This window comes from Alosa sapidissima, chromosome 23 (assembly GCF_018492685.1).
Source record: "Alosa sapidissima isolate fAloSap1 chromosome 23, fAloSap1.pri, whole genome shotgun sequence".
Taxonomy (NCBI): domain Eukaryota; kingdom Metazoa; phylum Chordata; class Actinopteri; order Clupeiformes; family Clupeidae; genus Alosa; species Alosa sapidissima.
The window spans coordinates 7,909,214-7,924,946 of NC_055979.1; positions in this window are offsets into that span (position 1 = coordinate 7,909,214).

Sequence of the window (15,733 nt, forward strand, 5' to 3'; positions counted from 1 at the left end):
AGGTCTTTTTTTTTTCAGGCAAAAGAAATGAGCCGTAACAATACCATAGTCCAAGAAGCCAAAGCCACACTTGTTTATACGATCCCTTAATTCTCACAGCCTGCTCGGGCTCGCTGAACACCAGACTGCCTGTTCAACCCAAAATCCCACCTGAAAGGCAGCGGTTCCACCCAATCAGAGCGCCGATTGTAGAACTGTCACGCCTTCATCCTGTGCTCGACAACCAATGGCTTTCAAGAGAAACAGCCTAGAAAAGGAATAAAAGACAGGACGTCGTGTAACTGCGCCATGACATCACAAAACAGCTCCAAATCAAAAGGGCATGGCATACTGTAAATAGTAACTTTGTAATGCAACACACACACACACACACACACACACACAAAACATACAAAGACAGTTAAGTCGGAGCGTGAATCAGGATGCCTCGGGCCAGGGGATGCTAAGAAGCAGAAAAGAGGAAACAGCTCTTTGATTGAAGCGTCTGTTTTTGTCTGCAAAGGCGCTGAGAAGAGGAGTGAGGAACTTTGGGGGTGGGGGGGGGGTTCCGAGGGTGTGTGTGTGTGTGTGTGTGTGTGATGGGGTTCAGGGGGGTGCGGCATCTGGCCGCCTCAGGGTGGTGCAACCGAGTTTCCAGAACATTCCTTGAGAAGCAGGAAAGACAGTGATTTCCACCCAATCGGAAAGCGCCGATATCCAGTCAGTGCTGGTGAAAGGATGACAGGTTAATGTGAATCTTGGGGCCCCTACATGCAAAGTTGCTGGTAACCAGCGGTTGCATACAAACTATAGGGACAAACTATAAAATGCATTTTTTAAAAGCAACTCCAATTAAATCAGCTTAAATTAAAATCAGTCAAACGTATCAGTTATCCATATGTGTCTATGGGTGGTTTGTGCTAACAAGACCATTAACAGTTTCTCTCTCAATTACACATTACAGGGATGAGACTAAGGGAGATTGTGGGGCCCAACATATTGCCAACGAGTGGTGTTAAGACCCTCACACAGTCACTGTGAGTCCACTGTGAGTCCACTGTGTGTGCACTGGTCACCCCAGACACACACTGATCCAAAGTTCAAGTTACAACTGTAAGACATTTCTGGAATTGAGCAGTGTGCAGACCGTGAATAACTGCTTTAGTATACACCCGGCAAGATGTGTGGTCCGCAAAATGCCATCGAAAGCCCCTAGTGTGTGTGTGTGTGCGCCTGTGTATATGCACACATGCATATGTGTGTGAGAGAAAGAGAAGTTATGTGTGCATGAGCTTTTGCGTTTGTGTGTGAGTGTGATTTTGTATTTTAATGTGTGCGAGTTTGTGTGAGTGTATGTGCGTGTGTGTGCGAACGTGTGATTTTGTATAATTTGTGTGTGTGATTTTGTTTGTGTGTGTGTGTGTGTGTGTGTGTGTGTGTGTGTGTGTGTATGTTTGTGTGAGCGTGTGTGGGCATTCCCATGAAGGCTGATGTGTGACCGTCTGCTTGCATGTCAGCGCCGACATGCATGCGTTTACAAGACAATAGGGAGATGTGCGGCGTGGGACGGTCATTTTATGGCCTCTCAGGAAGTTTGTCTTGGGATAATAGCTGAGGACGTGCTCGGCCAAATGTAAGCTGCTGGACTGGAATGCTTCGGGAATGAGGGCTATCCATGCTTGTCTGTCACCCCAGAACAGGTGGTGTGTGTGTGTGTGTGTGTGTGTGTGTGTGTGTGTGTGTGTGTGTGCGTTTATGTGGACACCTGGACGCCTCCATTTTGAATTGCATGACATCTTACTTTTAGCATAGCTGCTTGTTTTAATACGACTACTCATGTATTGTATTTGCAAAAATCCATGTTTAAAAGATGAGGAGGGTGATAATGCATCACAGACTTTCATACTTTTTCCTCTCGCACTCTTGAAGTGATGGCTCAGCAGCTTTGGAGGAGCTTCTCCACGTCCGTCCTGAATGTAAAGTACTTAATGCACAATTCCGTCTCGTGCCATGTGTTTTTCCCTGAGCCAAAGAACATAGACACTTTCATTTTCTCTCCCTCGAGCTGTCAGAGGCACAGGAAATATTCTGAGCGAAGTCACACACACACGCAACACACAACACATACACACACACACACACACACACACACACACACACACACACACACACACACACACACATAGAACACATGTGTAGGGTCAGCGGCAACCATACACTGTGTGTAAATGTGTTTGTGAATATGTGTGCATGTTTGTGTTTGTATGTGTGTGTGTGTGTTTGTGTGTGTCTGTGTCTGTGTGTGAGAGAGAGAGAGAGAGAGAGAGAGGAAAAAAAGAAAGTAAATGCTAGTGGGAGGCTCAAATCATAGATTTGCTCCAAGACAAACCTCAGACGTCTTGTGGAAGAGACTAGTGGATACACACATACGCCTGACTGAAGTGTCGCGGCACTAGCTGACTCAACACTTGCCCCACATTTGTCCTAAGAGCACCACACCACGGACATGTGAAAATGAAATAGGGATAAGGCATAAGGGAGAGCTAAGGGAAAGAAAGAGCTTCTCCTCTGCTCTCAGCCTGAGGAGATGATTGCAGAAACACTTGGGAGAGGAAAGGGGTGGAAGACACCCCCCCCCCATCACACACACACACACACACACACACACACACACACACACACACACACACACACACACACTCAGAAGAACCCCCCCCACCCACTTCTGAGTGCCCTTGACAGAGAGGACCTCCGAGCACCGTGACATTACTCCATCAATCTGTATTTAAGACCAACATGGCGGCCAGGCTGTTGCTCCCCGGTTCAACTCTCTCTCTCTCTCTCTCTTACTCGCTCTCTCTCTCTCTCACACACACAGGTGCACTCAAACACACACACTCACACACACACACATGCACACACACACATACATACACACACAGACACACACACAGTATCACACGTGCGCACACACACACACACATACACACACACACACACACACACACACACACACACACACACACACACACACACACACACACACACGCACACATTCAATTTCTTTCATTCCTTACACACTTCACTTCCCTCCTCTTCCCCCCCCCCAACACACATCCACACACTCTCTTTCTCTCTCTTTCTCTCTCTTTCTCTCTCTTTCTCACAGTCTTTGTCTGTGCACCTCTTATCAGACACCTGCAGCCAAATGTGCACCAGAGCACACCCGAGCACCATGACTGGCCCCAGAAGAGTCCGAGCAGGAGGAGCTGCACAGGAGGAGCAGGACAGGAGGAGCAGGACAGGAGGAGCAGGACAGGTCAGGAGGAGCAGAACAGGAGCACAGGAGGAGCAGGACAGGAGGAGCAGGACAGGAGGAGCAGCACAGGAGGAGCAGGACAGGAGGAGCAGGACAGGAGGAGTAGCAAAGGAGGAGCAGGACAGGACAGGAGGAGCATTACAGGAGGAGCAGGACAGGAGGAGCAGGAAAGGACAGGAGGAGCAGGACAGGAGGAGCAGGACAGGAGGAGTAGCAAAGGAGGAGCAGGACAGGACAGGAGGAGCATTACAGGAGGAGCAGGACAGGAGGAGCAGGACAGGAGGAGCAGGAAAGGACAGGAGGAGCAGGACAGGAGGAGCAGGACAGGACAGGAGGAGCAGGACAGGAGGAGCAGAACAGGACGGGAGGAGCAGGAACCGGAGCTGCCGCTGCCGCTGCAGGAGCCTCTGAAGAGGAGCCATGTCAGACTCACCAGGCTGCCACTGCCACCGCCTCCACCGCTAAAGAGAGGGAGAGAGACACACGTTTACGCGCTCTATGATCTGCTCCTGCTCCAGAATTAGAAAACAGAGCTGTTTTTGTGTTTGTGTGTGTGTGTGTGTGTGTGTGTGTGTGTGTGCTCGGACAGCAGAAAGTGGTCGGCAGAGGACAATAACAAACCTCCTTGGTGCATATTCATGGAATGCTGTTTGTTTGTTTTTTAGCACATCAAAGCTTCTCTCAAATTCTCTCAAATATTGCTAACCCGAAAAAAGGAGACTCTGTAAAAACATTGTATAAAGTAAAGATGACATTTTGAAAAAGCAAAATGTCAGTGGTTTTAGCATTCACTCTTTTCTTATTTTAACTTTTTGATTGTTTTTTGTTCTCGTCAGTCAAGTCATATTTTCAGTATTTTTGGGAAAGCACTTAAAATTCAGCATGGGCAACAGTCAGTCATTCAGCCAGTTATCTGTTTATATTGTGTGACTTTTAAGAATTCCAGTGATTATATACAGTAATCTAAAATGATCACATACTATTACATACTTAAGTTATATGCATAATTATATGAAAGAATCAGTTTTATTGGCCAAGTATACTTACGTACACAAGGAATTTGACTTTGGTAGATGTTAACTCTCTATGCATTAAACAAATTTACATGTAGTAGTAACAAATAGACATGTAGTAGTAACTTTTACATTCAGTAGACAAATAGTAATGTAGGCACAATAGAGACAGCAATATACATATAGGCACATATCAACATAATATACAATAATACAAAAATACAAGTAAGACATAATATCAAGACAAGTACACATGGAGTGGGATGTAAAGTGCAAAAATAATGGTGCAAATGTAGCGTGCAAGATGCATATTGGAATGATAAAGTATGTAATGTGTAGGAGAAGTGGTTGAATGGTCAATATGCAATATGCATAATATGCATATAAGCATATTTATATGCCAGCATCATCGTGTATCAGACAGAGCATGGGCAATTTTTGTGTTAAAGCTGCGCTGAATTTGTACGGTATAACATTTCTGAGGTTAACCCAGAGCAGAAGGTCGTCCCATGAAGAACAAATGGCTTGTAAATGACATGTTTATTTGACTTGGGACATGACGTCAACTTCCTCAACCTCTGACGCTCTTACAAAACACATGTACAGATTTCAGTCACTGGTTTGTCATAATTAATTCACCCCGTTTAAAAATACAACAGGACATAGTGTATTCTGTGCACGAAACACGCCCTGTGTTTTTTGCACCCTGCCTTTGGGTCGTCTATGTAATCAGGGGCTTGAGACACATCACTGTTGGTGAAGACAACGGTCTGAGCTGGTTGTTTTTGTTGTCTGCAAAGTCACTGCCCGTGTTCTCCAGTCTGCCTGTGTTTGGGTCTCTGTCTGGGTGCGGCCCACACACACACACACACACACACACGCACACACACACGCACACACACACACACACACACACGCATACACACACGCACACGTACATGCACACGCACACACACGCATACACACACACGCACACACACCACAGCCTCAGCAGTCTGCACTGCTGGGACAAAAGGCAGGGACCCGAAACCAGAGAGCTTCTCTTTTGTTGTTTCCAGTGCTGGCCGGCTGAGAGACGTTAGCCCTACAGAGATGAAGACATTGGCGGGGAGGGGGGGGGGGGGGGCGTCCCTACCCTCCGCATAACCCCGACGCGGCTCCCACATTTAGGGCACAGAGACTGTGGCGGCCGGGGAAGATCCAAGCCAACATGAGACAGAGCTAACAAGGATCAAGAATGTTAAACTTGGACCATGATGGGAGCACTTGCAATGGGGTAGGAGGGAGAATAACACCATTACAAAAGCAACACAATGGTGAGTCACCCAATTCATTTTTAGTCTGCTTCTCGCTCCTCTGCAAATACATCCAGATAAAAATAATCACTGTAAATTCAAGTACTGCAACCATTTGTGAGACACAAATGTGAGTCATTTAATGACATATTAACATTAACTCACAAAAATCTATATTTACTTACACAAGCAACAGTTTTCCCCTTCTGTTTAACTTACATTATTTTGAACCTCTGATCACAAATGACTTCAGCATAAATGATTTCTAAAATGTTTAAAATGCTGTAATTGTTGGTTGAAACTAGTTGATGACCAAGCCTTACTAACTGTCACATACAAATCTCTGTGTGATGTTATCTAGACCAAGAGACAACAAAAGGGATGATCTGCCCGCCTTCACAGGAAATGGAAGCTTATGAAGCAGACCATTACAGGAAGTCATATAGTTTGGTTGTAGCCACCCAGATACAGTAGAACGTTCAGTCAGTGAGTGAAAGAAATGTGTGAAGATATTCGGTAACACTTTATAATAACTACACACAATTCATCATTTATTAAGCCTTTGTTACTTATTAGTTAATGATTTGCTCATCATTAGTAATTTCTTGTTCATGCATAATTTATCATCAGTAAAGCATTTGTTCACACAGTTGTAAATGGTTTGTTCATAGTAAATAAGCATATCCAAAAAAAAATGTTTGTAAGTACATGATTTATACTTAATAAGTAATGAAACAACCACTTATAAATGAAATCATTTTCCTATTTGTAAAGCATTGTGCCTATGTTAATTATCATATATAAAGTATTTGTACATTTATAAATTGTTTGTTCATAGTTACAGGCCTATATCTAAAATATGTTTATTAATTATTGTTAATACTTAGTAAATAATGCAATAATATTTTGTTGATGAAGTAATATTTCCATTGTTTAACAGTTGTTACATACACATGCACTAATGATTAGTTAGGGTGAGGATACATATTTTATAAACCACTTCCTAATACTAATTCATGATTGACTCAGGAGTTACAAGTGGTAAGTTAATGATATTTTATGAGCTTATCTAAAGTGAGGACTTTCTATGCCTTGCAACACATTTTCAAATGAGTTGTAAAGATTACATTCACATTCATTCATTTAGCAGACAAGCAACGTACACATGTCAATTAAATTGAAGGCCATTGACATAACAGTGAAAGCCAGGAAATGAACCCCCAACTTTTCAGGCTACTGCATGCTAGTCCAGCTCATTTGTAAATGTGTTGCAAGGCATAAAATGTCCTCACTTTAGATGAGCTCACAAATTATCATTAACTAACCACTTGTAACTCCTGAGTTAATTATGAATTATAGTATTAGGAAGTGGTTTATAAAATATGTATCCTCACCTTAACTCATTATTAGTGCATGTGTATGTAACAACTGTTAAATAATGGAAATATTACTTCATCAAAAACATATTATTGCATAATTTATTAAGTATTAACAATAATGCATAAACATACTTCTATAAACAAACCATTTATAACTGTGTGAACAAATGCTTTACTGATGATAAATTATGTATGAACAATAAATTACTAATGATGAACAAACCATTAACTAATAAGTAACAAAGGCTTAATAAATGATTAATTGTGTGTAGTTATTATAAAGTGTTACCAGATATTCTACTTACTTTCAGATAACTTATATTGTATACTGCATACAGCATACATCACATCTGAACCAAATCTTGCAGCATTTTTTTTTTTTTAATAAAAAATTCAGATTCATTATAACATTGTTCCACTACTTTCAGAACACTACATATATTGGACTATCACAATAAATTATACCAAAAAAGAAAAAAAAAAGATGAATAAAGGATCTGGGTAAGAATGTATCAACTACAAATCTGTGCGAATTGTTGATGATCTTGTCATTCATATTTATTTGGTATTTATATTATAAAATTAAGATCTTTGATGTCTTCCACAAAAAAAAAAAAACATTAAACGGGACTAGTTTCATTAACACATATGCTGTTTATTACAGTCCACCCCCAACCCACATTGTAAACTGAAACTCTGTCACATGTTTTGAAAAGATACTCTACATCTGTTTTCATTGGCAGCCAGAGGAGAAACCCTCCACTCCACTCGGCCCGAGTGACCGAAAAGAGATGGACACTGCCGTAAACTCCACATTCGCATTCCACTTGCGACTTTGTCTCTTTGTCATTCTCTGTGCCCTGTGTTTTCAGGCCTGTCAAGTCCACATGCTCTTCGCCGGTCTGGGACAAATTAGCAGAGATGACAGTGTCATCCGGCTCTGAGCCCTGTCCTCCCCTCTCTCTCTCTCTCTCTCTCTCCCCTTTTTGTCTTGTGGCAAGGGAGCGTGGTGCTGGCCGGGGGTAATGGAGACAAGCGTGGTCTGTTCGTCCACAATGAGCTGAAGGGGACCTCACCTCCTCTCCACTGATGTCACTGGCTTTGGTGTGGCACTAATACAAGTGTGGTTTAAGAGAGGGACGACAGCACATCTTTAACACATCATAATTCATGTTGTTTTCTGTTTTTATATGGCAGACAATGATCTCCACTAGCAACAAAATTAAAGTATGTGTGTTTGTTTACAGTTAAGCCACATCTGATATAGGTCTCTCAGATAAGTTTATAAACATAGATACTATACAGGTAATTTGCATTGTTAGAACAACATGCAGTTTAAAATATTATTTTTTTAAGTAATTGTATAAAATATGTGTCAGATAATGTTTATCATAATGTTAAGTCAACATTTGATTAAATGTGTTTTCATCATTGTAAAATGTGTTATTCCAAGAGGTTCAGTTCATGGGGGGGGGGGGGGGGATGGGGGGGATTTTTTAGTGTTGTAAGAAAATTCAAATCATGAGATGTCGGGAAACCCTAAGCTTAAACCCAAACCAAAGTGCTTTCGAGAATGGTGGTCGAAACACAGAGTATGAATCATTCCCAGTGCTGCTGAGATGAGAGCTGTGAAATTAAATGATCATTTGTCATCAATCCTCTCCTTTGAAACCTGATCAACTAGTCTTCTAGCAGGTCCTTCACTCTAAAAGGGAACGAGTGCAGACTTGAGACAACTCTCTCTCTCTCTCTTTCTGCCCCAAAACAATATTTCTGCAGTGACTGTCTTTTTTGAAATTAGCAGTCTGTCTTGCTCTGTCAGGCACAAACCAAGATGGCCTTTGAGTGGGCGGGTCCTTCTGCTTTCCCCCCCGGCGTCCCATTGGATGGTTGGCGGAGGCGATGAAAGTGTGAATTTGACAGGACCCATCAGCTGCAGTTAATCATTGGCATGTGAGGCCTGGAGAAGTCACGTTCGTGCGGGTGTCAGCCAAACATCTTTCCGTTTGAGAGGAGAGGAGACGAGAGGAGGACAGAGGAGGAGAGGAAAGTGCATCCATTTCTCAGTTAGCCAATCGCACTTCCTCCATACTTATTAATTGACAAATAATTGTTTTTTTTCCTCTCTTCCTCTCTCTCTCTGCACATATCTGTTGAATGATTAATATAGGTCACATTTATCACTTAGGGAAAAAAAATAGAAAAAACATAATTTTTGAAAGTTGGCAAAGATGTGTGAACAGATTTGTATTTTTCCTGATCAGGTGTGCAGAAGAACAAGACATAAAAAAAGCAAAAAACAAAACAAAAACAAAATAAGTCATAAATGCAAGACAACCCCACACATGAGGAGCACGTCTGAACAGCCGCATCTCCTTGTGTTGTGACCTGGCACCCACTTTGACTCTATTCCCTGTCTGACGAGTGCCTGCGAGGAAGTGACTCAACAGCAGAGAAACATGCTCAAACACCCAAGCCGCTTCTGTTGCTCTGATCTGAGAGTGATGCATCATGCCGCATGACAATGTGGAGCTCGGTGAAGTTTGCGGGTAATTACCTGTCATGCTGTTGTTATGTGTTCCTGTGAGTATGTGTGTGTTTGAGAGAGAGAGTGTGAAAGAGAGGAATATGTGTATTTTTCTCTACATGTGTGTATTTATGTGTGCAGTGTGTTCATACGTGCATGTTTGCATGTGTGTGTGTGTGTGTGTGTGTGTGTGTGTGTGTGTGTGTGTGTGTGTGTCTCTGTCCTAAAAAGCAATTGCTTAGGGGTACCACACAAATAGTACAGCACCATGACAGTAGCCTTAGAGAAATAAACAAACCAAGGCCCTTGACTGCTAAAATGAAACTTTTGTGTAAAAAAGTTGTTTTTTGTTGAAAAGGAAAAAGCTTTTCATGGCTTTGGAAGGACAGAATTGATGGGCTGATGTTACCCCAGGGCAAATTATGATGACTTTTTCTCTTTCCACATTCACTCTGGTCTTTATTCACTTGTCAATACAAGAGAATGTTATGAGTTAGCAATTTGGTTTGGAGTGAATAACTGAATGTCCTCTTTATATCCTCATATGTAAAACAAGCACCAACTCACACAATGCATAATGCTTTCTGCCGTCCAAAGAAACACACATACACACACGCACACACACACACACACACACACACACACACACACACACACACACACACACACACACTCACACACACACAAAATCTTACGCAGAAACACAGCTGGTTTGACTCTATTCCATCCATATGTACAATCCTTACACAAACACAAAGGCAAACAAACACACACACACACACACACACACACACACACACACACACACACACACGTGAGCAAAACACCTCTACGCCCATTGATTAACTTACTCTATTCCCTATTCCCCTTTTAATAAGTTGCCCATAATCTGGTATGCTTATTTATTTACTCTCCTGACTGATAAGTGGGGGGGCAGAGAGGAGGGGGGAGAGGGGCCGGGGCTGGAGGGAAAGCCAACTGATTGTTTTTCCATTATTACAGACACACATTAGGCTAGCGTTCGATCATTAGCTCATTAGGCCCTTCAGTGTGCGGTCATTAACTTCAGCGCCAGCCCCTTCAGAGTTTAGCGCCCTCTTCCTCCAGTGCTCAGCATGGGGAGAAGAAAGAGACCCAGAGTCTACCCCCAAAGGTGTGTGTGTGCGTGCGTACGTGCGTGCGTGTGTGCGTGCGTGCGTGCGTGTGCGTGTGCGTGTGCGTGTGCGTGTGCGTGTGTCTGTGTGTGTGTGTGTGTGTGTGTGTGTCTGTGTGTCTGTGTGTATGTGTGTGTGTGTGTGTGTGTGTGTGTGTGTGTGTCCGGTCCACTGAATTCATGTATCATAGAGTAAAAAAAGACAAAAGAAAGATTACATGAGAAACATGAGGCAGAATGAAAATACTGTAATACACTGATCATAAGCTTGCTTGGTTTATTAGCTTATCTGTCTTGAAGCTGTACTGTAATTGTGATTATATTGGTCTGTAAGGTCTCAGAGGATTCAGGATGACTGTCTAACATTCATGTTTTTTGGAAATTGCAACTGAATTGAATCAAATGTTTGTAGTATTAGTTGTTCCTTGAATCTATAGACATTTAGAATTAATTAGGAATTACCATATTATTATTATTATTATTATTACTATTAATATTATTATTATCACTACTGTTGTTTTAGACCTGAAACCATGACTGATTGATATAACACAATAATTAAAATGAAAAGTTTGAGATAACTTAATAAATGAAATAAACATCACTGCATTGTATGTTGCTTTGTGTTTAATATGTGACTCATGGGTTTTGTGTATGCTGATTGGTTTGGCACCCCTAAGCAATTGTATTTTAGGACACACACACACACACACACACACACAGACACACACACACACACACACACACACACGCACACACACACGCACACGCACACGCACACACACAGACACACACACACACACACAGACACACACACACACACACTCACACACACACACACACACACACACACACACACACACACACACACACACACACAGATTCCAGCAGCAGCGTCTAGTGGCTGTGGGGCCAGTGATGCTGAAAAAGAGACGTGCTTTCTGCTTGGGCTGCTCTGCACAGAAATGACAGCAGCCTGCGAGAAAGCCACACTGTTCCTCCTGCTCCTGGGAGACACCCCAGCAGCCACGGGCTCCTGCTTGTGAGTGTTTGTAAAGGTAATCTCTGTGGAATAGCAGCAGCGCTTCTCAGGAACAAGGGGGGAGGGGAGGGGTGTATGCGTGTGAGTGTGTATGTGTGTGAGAGAGAGTGTGTGTGTGTGTGCCTCTGCTGGTGTGTGTGTATTTACATGTGGTGTGTGTGTGTGCATAAACTCAGGTAAGTTTTTTGAGTGTTTGTATGTGTGTGTGTGTGTGTGTGTATGTGTGTATGTCAACTGAAGCATAAAGATGTATCCACACTTGCACACAACATATGGGGAAAGTAGTGTCTTGTGTGTGTCTCTGTGTTCTCTGAGTCGCTTCATGTCTGTGTATACTTGCATGTGTCTGTGTATATAGTTTTGTGACTTTTTATTTTTGTCAGTGTGCCTTTGTGTATGTTTATTATGTTTTTCTGTGTGTGCCTGTGGGGGCCTATGTGTGTGTACTGTAAAAGTAGACATGTTAGTATTTCATTTGTTGTTTGTTTGTTTTGTATTTGTGTGTGTCCCTGTGTGTCCCTTTATTGACAATGTGTGTGTGTTGTATATATGTAAGTGTGTGTCTGTTTGTGTGTGTTTAGGCGCAGATGGCTGTGTGCATGCTTGTTCACATACATATAGCTGTATATGTATGTGTGTGTGTGTGTGTGTGTGTGTGTGTGTGTGTGTGTGTGTGTTTGCTGGGGCGGGGTATGTGAAGTAATACAACACACACACACATACACACACACACACACAAACACACCACGTGCTAGTGCACTGCCTCCCCGTTCTGGTGGGCTGTGGAAACACAGATGTTTCGGGAGCGCCACTCACGGACACGGAGGTGTGCTCTCAACTCCCCCGCCAGATGTGTGCGCAGCCCTGCCGCTTCGCCCGCGCTAACTCGCCTTTCTCCCCGTTCCGCGAGAAATGAGCAATGGCCCACCGCAAAGTAGTCTAGCCGGTGGCTGATCCCAGATCAGTTCTGGACCTGGTGGCCCTCAATCAGCTGTATCAGGCCTGTATCAGCTGATCAGGGATGTAGTGGTAAAATAAGAGGTGGGTAAGCTATGAATTCTGTGATCACGGAGAGGTGGACTGTGTCATGCGGTATCAGATTTTTAAAAAAGGCATTCAGAACATGTTTGATAATGGTGGTGGAGGTTATTGTCCAATGTTTATAACAATACAATGGTATTAAATGGTTCCTAGTGTATTGATGAGTGTACATATTGTGAATGTGGATAATACAGTGTAATTCAGTGAATGTTAAAAGTTGCAATTGGTTAATAAACTGTTTTGACAGGTGTATAAACTCTGATACAATGGTATTAAATGGTTCCTAGTGTATTGATGAATGTACATATTGTGAATGTGGATAATACAGTGTAATTCAGTGAATGTTAAAAGTTGCAATTGGTTAATAAACTGTTTTGACAGGTGTATAAACTCTGATAAGAGGTGGATAAACTCTATTTCTGAAATTTCAGAGGTGGATAAACTGTGTTAACTTGCGTTACGCCTCCACTACATCCCTGCATCTGGTCCAAAGTCAGTGTAGCCTCCTGATTTGTAAAGTCTGGTAAACCACATTAAATCAAACACATGCATTTGTATTGTGTTGATATGTCCAACGGGGAGGTTAGGTTTTCAGTTTGTTTGTCTGTGTCAAGGAAGATTCCATTCTATTTTGGAATGGATCCGGATCAAGGCCTGCATCCTGGATTTTCTTTTCAGTTTTTGTATTATAATTACCAGATAGGGCATATTGGCATAGGTGGAGATCTGCAACCTCTGAATCTTTATAGTTTTATTTTGTGTTTGTTTGTTTGTTTATTTATTTGTCTATTTCAAATCTTTGCGTCTCTGTATGTTACAAACAACACATGACATACAATATCCCATAAGAGATCAATATACATCTGATTCAATCTATATGGGCCTGGAAATATTGCTATTACGTAAAGTGTAATGCACTATTGATATTATTATATCAGATATGATACATTGAACAGCAATATGGTTCAATTGTAGTCACCATATAGAGGAGCAAAATGCCGTTTCAAAGGACTGACCTCTCTGCATTAGTCGTGTACCAATTACTCAGACATTATCAGCTCACTAACAAACACATTGATTCACCACAATGAGAAAAGTAAAATCTGATGCCCAAATCGATATGGATTCTTTCCTTATCCTATCAATCAATTTGTGGTGAAAGCCATCAAAAATCCCATTTGTAAATAATTAATCATTTATTACCATTTATGACCAATTGACGTTTGGATCACGAAAATGGATTACATTTGTTTTCTTGCACACCTTTTGTTGTTGTGTGTCAGAGTAAGTTAGTTAAGGCACGCCATGATGGACCAAAACACATGTGGGAATCTTTCATGAGTGTTCTCCATGTTATGTTCTCCCAAATGTTTTGGGCAGGTGTTTGCGTCCACGTGGGTGGTGTAAGTGTGTGTGTGTGCGCGTGCGTGTGTCCTGTTGGTATTTTCATAAGTGTGTAAGTAGGTCTTCCTGCCCATGTGTGTGGGAGTGTGTGCACTAGCCTGTGACTATCAGGCAGTGTGTCCAGGTATTTATTCCACGGAATGTCTGGACAGTCATGATATGTACTGATGTGAGTAAATGTGAGTGTGAGTAAGAGTTTGCACTAGTTCTTGAGTTCTGATAGGAAGAGACAGAGTGGGAGAGATAGAAATCTGTTGTGTCTTCAAGTACAGAAGTTTCTTCTGTGTGTGTGTGTGTGTGTGTGTGTGTGTGACTGAGTATGTGGTATCTGTTGTGCCTTTGCCTAAAAAAAGCGATTGTGTGATGTGTGTGTTATGTATGTGTACATATGTCTGTGTGTGTGTGTGTGTGCGTGTGTGTGTGCATGCGCGCGTGCGGGCATGTGTGTGCGTGTGTCTCTGTGTGTGTGTGTGCATGTGTGTGCGTGTGTCTCTGTGTGTGTGTGTGTGTGTGTGTGTGTGTGTGTGCGTGTGTGTGTGTGTGTGTGTGTGTGCATGTGTGTGTGTGTGTCTCTGTGTGTGTGTGTGTGTGTGTGTGTGTGTGTGTGTGTGTGTGTGTGTGTGTGTGTGTGTGTGTGTGTGTGCGTGTGTCTCTGTGTGTGTATGTGTGTGTGTGTGGTGTGTGTGCGTGTGCATGTGTGTGTGTGTGTGTGTGCGTGTGTGTGGTGTGTGTGTGTGTGAGAGAGAATGTGCATGTGTAGGTGTGTGTGGCATGGGGATACATCTGCGTCAGCTTAACCCATTGGGACCCCAGCAGGTAGCCCCTGCGCCGGACTGGGTCAGCACAAATCATCTGGACAGGCGGGAGCGTGAAATCTTTCCAGGCCAGGACGCGGAGGCCTTCTCCCCGGCCCCAGCCTCGCCGCTGCCCTCCCGGCCTGGCCTGCCTGAGCCCCAGGCCAGGCCAGGCTGCACCTCCAACCCTGCACTTGCTTTGACACAGTGGTATGTACGGCTGCAATGTGGTTCAGGGTAGACAAGGGGGTGTGGAAGGGACAAGGATGAGAAGGAATAGAATTGGGCTGTGTGTGTGTGTGTGTGTGTGTGTGTGTGTGTGTGTGTGTGTGTGTGTGTGTGTGTGGGTGTGTGTGTGTGTGTGTGTTGGGGGGGGGCGGGGGGTTCAGGTGCAGCGCCCCAGTATTTGCGTGTGTGTATGTGAGAGAGAGCAAGAGAGAGAGTGCGTGTGCATGTGTGGTGCTTGTATGTGTGCGTGTGTGCATGTGTGTGGTGCTTGTGCATGTGTGTGTGTGCGTGTGTGTGTGTGTGTGTGCGTGCGTGTGTGGATGTCTGTATGCATGTGTGTGGTGCTTGTGCATGTGTTTGTGTGTGTGTGTGTGTGTGTGTGTGTGTGTGTGTGTGTCAGAGGAGACCAGAGACGGGAAATCCTGTCTACTGAGACCCACACAAACTATCCTGAATGAACCGTGACCAATCGGCTCCTTGAGCACACACTCTGATCACACACACAGCCACTCACTAGTGCTATAGCAGATGCTATAGTGCATATTGCAGTATGGCGTGA